At 39.6% G+C, this 8,296-nt stretch overlaps 1 long non-coding RNA gene across 1 annotated transcript; it reads right to left on the bottom strand.

The window, feature by feature from the left end:
- Positions 1-3,280: 3,280 nt before the first annotated feature.
- LOC123962649 lies at positions 3,281-6,079 on the bottom strand. The gene is made up of 3 exons (XR_006823027.1): positions 5,970-6,079; positions 5,760-5,838; positions 3,281-4,150 (listed from the first exon to the last, which is right to left on the bottom strand). It is a non-coding gene; the product is annotated as an uncharacterized LOC123962649 (long non-coding RNA).
- Positions 6,080-8,296: the final 2,217 nt, after the last annotated feature.

Here is an 8,296-nt window from a genome sequence, read left to right as displayed (position 1 = left end):
ACCCTAAATTCCTTTCTCCTCCCCAGAGAAGAAGGGGAGGGGTCAAAGTTGCTTTCTCTAAGTGCTATCCCGACCATAAAACTGGCACCTTTTTGATTCCGAAGCTGATAACGCGGGGCCTGACTGTTAAACTGACAAAGGGACACGAACCAGCCATTGGCATTTCCCTAAACAGCCTATCAAAACTGGCCCCCCCACACACGTTTCCGTGGCAACTGACCTTATTCTTTGTTTTATTACCACATCAAAAAGGAAAACCCCTGTCTCACCCAAGTGTGACATGGTCCAGACACTGAACTTTCAATGTAAAAGGACTGCAGTCTCCAAAGACTCAAAGCATTTAATTAAGTTTAATTAAATCTTTAGTTACCTGATTACGTTTGCCTCTATTTGAGTAGTTATGTTAACTGTTGCTATCTGTTGTTGATATTAGTGCTGAAAAGAAAGTTACTTGTGCAGTGTTTTTATTTTCAGCAAGACACTCCTTCATCTAATGTAATCAATGCTTGTTCATAATACTTTCCCACAAAATTCCTTTAGAAATGATGACAAAGGAATGTTTTACTATACTCTTAATCACCAGCTTGAATTTAAGGATGAATCAACAATATTCCCAGTTCCTAAGGAGAGATGATCTTTGATTTAATCTAAGCTTTCCTCATGAAACCTGAGACGCCCCCTGGGGAACCACGCCCCAGGCAACATAAGAGCGACACGCGACCTCGCGCACTCTCTTCTCTTCGCTGTTGGCTCTCTTCCACTCTGCTCTGCTCGCTGAACGCTTCGGCACGCGTTTGGCGTGCTGCGCCAGGCAACGCCCTCAGTCGGCCAGCGAAACAGGCCTTTTGTTTCGCTTGAAGCTACACACATGAAGTGCCTTCAGTTTGTTTTATTTTTTTTTATTTCTTTTGTTTGTTAAAGTTATCAGTCCGTTAAGTTACACTGGACTAATTCAGGAACGATCAAGTTCCATTTTAAGCTTTTTTCGTCGAGCCAACTTCACCGATGTCAGACCAAGCCACGTGGTCTCGCCAGCTACAACGAAGGAAACCTGAAAACAGCCGAATTGCCAGACGGAGGAGGCGTTTTCAATCAGACACGGAAAACCCCGGAGAATCCCTAGCAAAAAGCCAGGATCGGGCAGCTAGCGTGGGACCCGTGCAACAGGCCGAAAGCAGGCTGTCGACAAGCAGTAAGACTTAACACATGTTCTGTGATCAGATGTCCATTTTAAAGCTTAAAATCATAGCATTTGTTGACTTTCATTAGCTCTTCTAGGCCGTATGAGTCAAATGCTTCCCACAATCGAACCTCCAGGCTCATTGTTCAGCAAATGTTTATGTTCCCTGTATCCAACCATCTTTTTATCACCTTAGAGAATAAATTCACTGTAATATAATCAAGAGCTGTGTGTGTTGTCTATTTCTAGTTCCTGCGAAGAGAATTGACCCTTTAGATATGAGACTGACTGACTGATTTAAGATAATTGAGCGATTATTAACTAACTGATCACTAGTAATAATTGTATAATTATTCAAAACTACCTAGAGGTCCGGAGACTCTAGGATTATAACAACTCCGGTGGTGCCCTTAATGAGGAAATTTTGATTTTATGAATATTAATTCATAATTGGGTATCAGTTCTCATAAATTTATTAAAAATGCATAACTAAAATTTTTTAGGTCTGCTACATATGTAAAGCACTTTGAATTACCTCGTTGTTGAAATGTGCTATACAAATAAACTTGCCTTGCCTTAATATAAGCATACTATTTGAATTTCTAGTATATTTTCAGTGCCTTTAAGAGCACTTCTTTTTGACCTGAGTATATTTGTGTTTTAATTTAAGGAGGAAAATAACTGGTGTTGGACTAACAGTGAGGTATAGGCCCAATCCCAGTGTCCACCCTCACAGACTAACAGACTTTGAGGTGCGTTCTTGGTAAATCTGTGAGGGCTTAGGGCTGTCCCACTGTCAAATCGTTAAGTGCGCGAGGGCTCTCTCACAGACATTTTGATCCCTTTTTAGACCCTTTTCGTAAGTCCGCATTTCTGCAGACTTTGCCTGAGGGAATTACCCACAGTTCATAACGGTATGACGTGAAACACGGGGGCTACCAGGGTTACCGGGGGAAGCCCGGAAGGGAGAGAAAAATCACGGCAAATCTGCGTTATAGGAGAAGAAGAAGAAAACGGTAAACAAACAAGCATTGTTTGTTAGAATTTTTCTTAACTTAAGATGGTAGGCTACATAGAACACATGAAGTCAGAGGAATGCAATCACCTTATTAAGCACTTTGTTTATTAAACTATTTATTTTAGTCTTTGCTTAATGATGCTGTTTTGACCAACAATAGTGTATTGATTATTGACAAATACATATTTACATTTACCTCTCCTCCACTCTGAGCCTGCATGACTTAAAAATCAGGCAAAAGCATAAAATAAAAAGTGTGCAACATCTTTCAGTGTCATCAAGGTAGTGTGATAATATGGCAAAGTGCTGTCCCGTTCCTGTTTACAGCATTTTGATCCCTTGCAGCCTCTTGCACTCAATCACTTTCCAAGTGACGTAAGTAAAGTCTGTGAGGGTTCAGGGCTTAGGATTTAAGGGGGACATTGGGATTGGGCCATACAGTTTTCTGTGGAGCAGTGAGGTGGAACGTTTGTGGTCATGCTGGTTGCTACGGGGACTGGTGGGCGAGCGGCACCGCCGCTGTTTCCTCAGAGGCAATCTGGAGCGAAACGCAGACGCACCGTATCTTCATTGCTCCTGACAGGAAGTAAGTTTGCCCTGTCAAAGTTTTACCGCGATAACGCCATGTTGGCGCTACGAATATCAGACATTTAAAGTTTGCGGTGGGAAAATGTTTATTGTCAATTCTGACACATTAAAGGGCCAGTATAGGCCATGCCCAAGTGATATTAGATGTAAATAGGAGTGTAAAAGCAGTTACATACTGTAAGAAGAAAAGGTATTTAAATTATGATGTTTATTGAATGTGAAAGTCAAGGGAAATGTATTTATCACAGAGACAGTAACTGACCAGAGTGAGAAGGTGTTTTATTGAAACGGTGAGAGTGTTGAATATGTGATTAAGCTTTATTGGGCCTGGACATTGAACTGAAATGCTTCAAACAAAAATGTGTTGTGTTAACCTGGTTTTGAGTTGTTTAATAAAACAACCAGAGAAGCAATCTGGAGCAAAACGCAGACGTATCTTCATTGCTCCTGTTTCACCTGCTTTCATACAGGTTACATATCTGCTATTGAGGTACTTATCCCTGGGAACCGTAACACCTTACCTCAACAAAGTAGTGATTTTAATCCAAATCAGTGTTTTTCTAAACCTAACCAAATTGTTTTTCTGCCTGAAGCTAACCAATAACACATCTTGTTCTTGTGCTTTTTACCTACACATCTGCTCACAGAAGCACAGTTAGTACATGATAAAAATACAAGCATTTCTTTCACACTCAGCTAATTGCCAAAATCATGCACTGTATTGGTGCATACAGGATTTTATAGTTTAGTTTTTAGAACTGAATTGGGACACGGTGTAAACATCTTCCTCTTAATGATTTCCCAGAATGCCTTTCAGCATGACTCACAGATAGGATGAGAACTTGTTGCACTTATTTTGGTGAAGAGAGCAACAGCAATATCAAGAGAGCAGGAGAATCATAAATTTAAGGGAAACAGAATGAGAGAAATGTGTGAATAGCAGGCATTACTCAAAACACTGTATTATATTTTGGTATATTGTGGCTGTTGTCGACGGACAAATTGGTGTCTCTGGGCTCTGTTCTAAAGAGTCAGTGGTGCAGAGTGCTGCACTCACGCTGGGGCAGCTGACTTTCGGATATTTCATTGCTAGAGGCATGTGGCACAACTGAAGTGCAGTTGGAAACGGGGTGTGATTATGAGAAATATATTATCAGGATGTGGTAGAGGCTCACGTCAGTCATCATCAATCAAATCAGCTCTTTTTTCCCTTTCTTTTCTGAAAGATTGCTTTCTGCTTCATGGAGCACGCTCTGTGATACAGAGAACAGTTGGGAGTGGATTAACTACAAAAGCTTCTCTCAAGAGGAAACCGATGTCCTTGTGTGGGAGGTCCAGCATTGCCGTGTGTGAATATGTGGCACCTGAAATAAAATTTGTTTAGATAATATCTTAATGCACTCTCTCTTACTTATTATTAGTATTAGCAAAGAACAATTTACTTTTAGATGTATAGCAAATAGTCAACTATCTATCTAACCATGTGTGTTTTTAGCAATCCATTGAGTTTCACTTTTTAAAAATGAAAGATCGCCACCATATGTTTTAAGACATATCAATACTCTGATATGCTTTTTCCACAAATAAAATGTAATTGTTATTAAAAGCACATCTTCCATCTACAAATTCTGCTGCAATGTAAAATGTCTCCACAACACACCTGTGTAAGTGTCATATTGGACCACAATTGGCTTCCAAACTAGTTGTGCTATAACAAAATCATCTTGTAGGTACACTGAACTCAGACTTCAGGAGAACGCAAAGAAACTTCAGTAGATGAATGTGGAAACAGTTTGCGAATACCTGATTCTGCACAGTGATGGTTAAACATCAGCTGTCATTAATTTGCTGTTTAAATATTAAGACTTGAGGGCAATTAAAGGAAAACTGATAAATGGGAGGAGTAGCAAAGGCAGATTTTTCCATACGAGGCATGAATTATATGAGTACAATAATGAGGTGAATGGCTGTACTGTGCATGGATGTACAGTTCAGTAATACACTGCCTGAATGTTTGTAATTGCATTAAAGAAGACAAAGACATACATTTTCCCAAGGAAAGTAACAGTTTCCATAAATCTGATTTATAAGAAAATGGTTAGAGTTATAGTTAGCTTATAGTGTTTTAAAGACAAGCTTTGAAATATTGAATTATCACATAAACAATTTGCTTACATTCATCTTTTTACAGAAACACTGGCCCTGTTACTTGGGATAAGCCACAGCAGGCATTGTCAGTGACATTATTGGGGACTATTTCATCACTGGAAAGTAGTTCCCATAAAAAGTGATTATTCAGAGAGGCAGTATTTTTTCAAAGCTGTGAGCACCTCATAATAATACTATTAACATTTATTTAATCAGTTAAATCCCATTGAGACTGATCTCATTTTCAAGGGAGACTTAAGTAAATGTAAACAAGTCTACAGCCATGTTACCAGCTCTGTGAGGCTGCAATCATGAGCTAAATGCTACCATCAGCCTGCTAACATGCTCACAGTGTGAACATGCCAATGTTTAGCGTATAATGTAATGAATACCGAACCTATCAGTGGTGATAGATTGTGACTGCATTGTCTAAAAGAAAAAATGAAAATCCATCCACCTCCATTGTATAAAAGTTAGAGGCAAAGATCTCACTACATATCTTTAAACAAAATAAACCTAAATTATCTACATTACTACTATAGTAAGAGAGAAAATATGTGTGTTTTTCTTTTCTTTTTTGTAATATTTCAGGCGAACCATCAACAGGCTCCCTCAGTGCTTCCCCCCCTCTGCACACCTTTTGCTGATTCCCTCATCAGCCTTAGTTGACCTGCTGCCTGCCTCACCAGCTGCACCTCATTTCACCATTAGTGTCTCTGTATATTTATATATAGCCTATCTGACATTTTGCCTCATGGCTTTTGTCACATTGTCCACACTGCCTTGTTTGTTTTTTGGCCACCTACCCACCACAACCATACCTACCTGTTTTCTGCATGCATGTTTCTGCTCGCTGTCAAGCCAAGTCCTCAGACTCCAACCTGGTTCCTGCATTTGGGTCCTGCTAGCAAAACAAACAAAATCCAAAAGCTTTATTAAAACCCCACTACCCTCAAAGTGGTGGAAGCATTGCAGATGTTGATATGAAGGAACATTTTCAAAATTAATTAATTTTTTAGTAAGTTTATTAATTACTTGTGCTGTAACCATCCAGTGGCTCAACGTTTTTCAGTCCGTCTACGTGATGCTGTCTCTGTGTGCACCTGTAGTGTCTTCAGGATGAGCATGTAGATAACTGTCTTAAGCCTCTGTCTTCATAACCTCTAATCTTATCACAGAGAGATGACTGCGATAACTCCCCCTTGTTTGATTTGCTTATCTGCAGGATTAGATACACCTGCTGGAATGGTTGTACTTTTCCATTACCAGGTAGAGGGAGGAAGAGAGGTGTGGGCTTTTACAGTGAAGTCTGTACAGATGGCTGTGATTTAGCTCAAGATCAAAAATGTATGAATCAACTGGATGTTTTCCACCTTCATATTGCCTTGTTGATGTTTAAACTCACTCAGGTCTCACTTGGTGGTAAAATGCATATAAAGTTACCGTCACTTGGAAATGTTTCCATTTGTAAAAGGAGTCTTTTATAATTAAATTATAGTGATGAAAACACAAATGGATCACCCGACTCCACATAACCCCTCACCTCTAGGAAGGTTTTTAGCATCGTTCAGCTCATTGTTTTGGTTTTATGGCCCACAACGTTACTGTTTTGGTTCAGTCTCACCCCTCTCAGCAGCATCATTTCCAGCTGCAGCAGGCAGCTCTTTCCTGGGGAAAAAAGCTCTGATAAAGCCACACTACCTGCTGAACCTGACCAACACCAAACAGACAATCTTGTGAACATAGTGGAGCATTTAACAGCTAAAGAGCCAGTTATTTCCCTCTAGAGTCTGTGGAGACTGAGTAGAGCTAAAAGAAGAGTGAATAGGGTAGCCAAAACAGTACTCCAAATGAATGCAAATAGTGCTTGGTATCTGCTGCATGTGTAAATAGGCCACTGTTTGGCCTATTAATAGGCCAACATGTTTGCCATATCAACTTTGTAAGTTGGTAATGTGTTCATATTTACAGCTTACTGCATGTTTATCATGCAATACGAATTTATTTATCCGGAGCAAAATTGTTGTGCAGCAGTTGCAGTACAAAGTAGGAAAGAGTGCAAATATATAGAGTGAAAATACTGATTAGGTGCACATCCAAAATATACACAATGGCAAAAATATAAACAGGTTAACAGTAAGGATCATGCAAAATAGAAACAATACACAACAACAACATGCAAGCAAAAGCAACATTCTGTAAGAATCTAAAAAAAACATGTAATAAAGAGAAGAAAACACCAATAATAAGCAAACAGGAGGATTACATTAAAACTATATTGCCAAAATCATCAATCAAAATGATAAATATTTAATTGGTTGATTCATTATGATCACTATAATGAGCGGCCTAAAGCCATTTGTTCATATTTAAATGAATAAATACTAAAGCTGCCCCCTACTTAAGATTTTCCTAGTCGACTAGTCATAGCACGTTTATGATATTTATTTAAAGAGGTGGTATTGTGCTTTTTGGCTTTTTCCCTCTCCTTTATTGAGTTATCTCTTTTTTGTGCATTTAACAGGTTTGCAAAGTGAAAAAGCCCAAAGTCCAGCCCAGAGGGAGTTCCCATCTCCCAAAGAAAGCTCTGCTCAGAACGTCAATCATAAAGCTTGCCAAGCGGCTAGCGGGGTCAGGCACGCCCTCAAACCAAGCTAATCTGAGCGGAGGCCCTTTGGCTCGACTCGCCTTCTTTGGTTTTCCATTGTAGAAATGTTGTACCTGCTTCCAGGTACTTTTTTTCGTATCACCTCACCTCCGTCGAGGTTCCGAGTAGAGTCGAGTCTATCGATTTGCGCTATGAAAGCATTTTTCGGCAAGGCAGCAGAGATCGTCAGAACACCGGCAAAAGTTCAACGTTTAGTCCTAATGGTAAGATGTGGAACAATGATGATGTATGGTTGTGGACTTGTGGATAACTTGTACCATCTGCTAGGTTACGTTCTCAGTCTGAAGCGGCTTTGATTTGGATCACACTACCTTGTTTCTTACGACCCACCCTTCTCTGCTTCTGATCGGCTAGTAGTCCTTACCTGGGAACTGCACATGTGCAACTCCCAACAAAGATTTTGTACAAGTAAGATGCATCACTCTGTAGAGCGGTGTGTGCAACACACAGGGTGAAAAGAGGAGCTGCAGCAATGTGCAGTATGAGAAAAATATGGTGTTTTTTGAAAATTAAACCATGTAAACCTGTTCTGGTACAACCCCTAATTAAGATTTTGAACCTGAAAATGAGCATTAATACTAATTAATACTCTTTAAGTATTTACATTTTTTGGGGGCTTCAGAAAAGGGTTTGGGTTCCAGGGTTGAGAAAGAATTATCTAAGTTAACACTGTGTTACATTACAGGAAAATACA

This window comes from Micropterus dolomieu, linkage group LG23 (assembly GCF_021292245.1).
Source record: "Micropterus dolomieu isolate WLL.071019.BEF.003 ecotype Adirondacks linkage group LG23, ASM2129224v1, whole genome shotgun sequence".
NCBI classification, from domain to species: domain Eukaryota; kingdom Metazoa; phylum Chordata; class Actinopteri; order Centrarchiformes; family Centrarchidae; genus Micropterus; species Micropterus dolomieu.
This window is presented reverse-complemented; position numbering and strand designations above follow the sequence as displayed.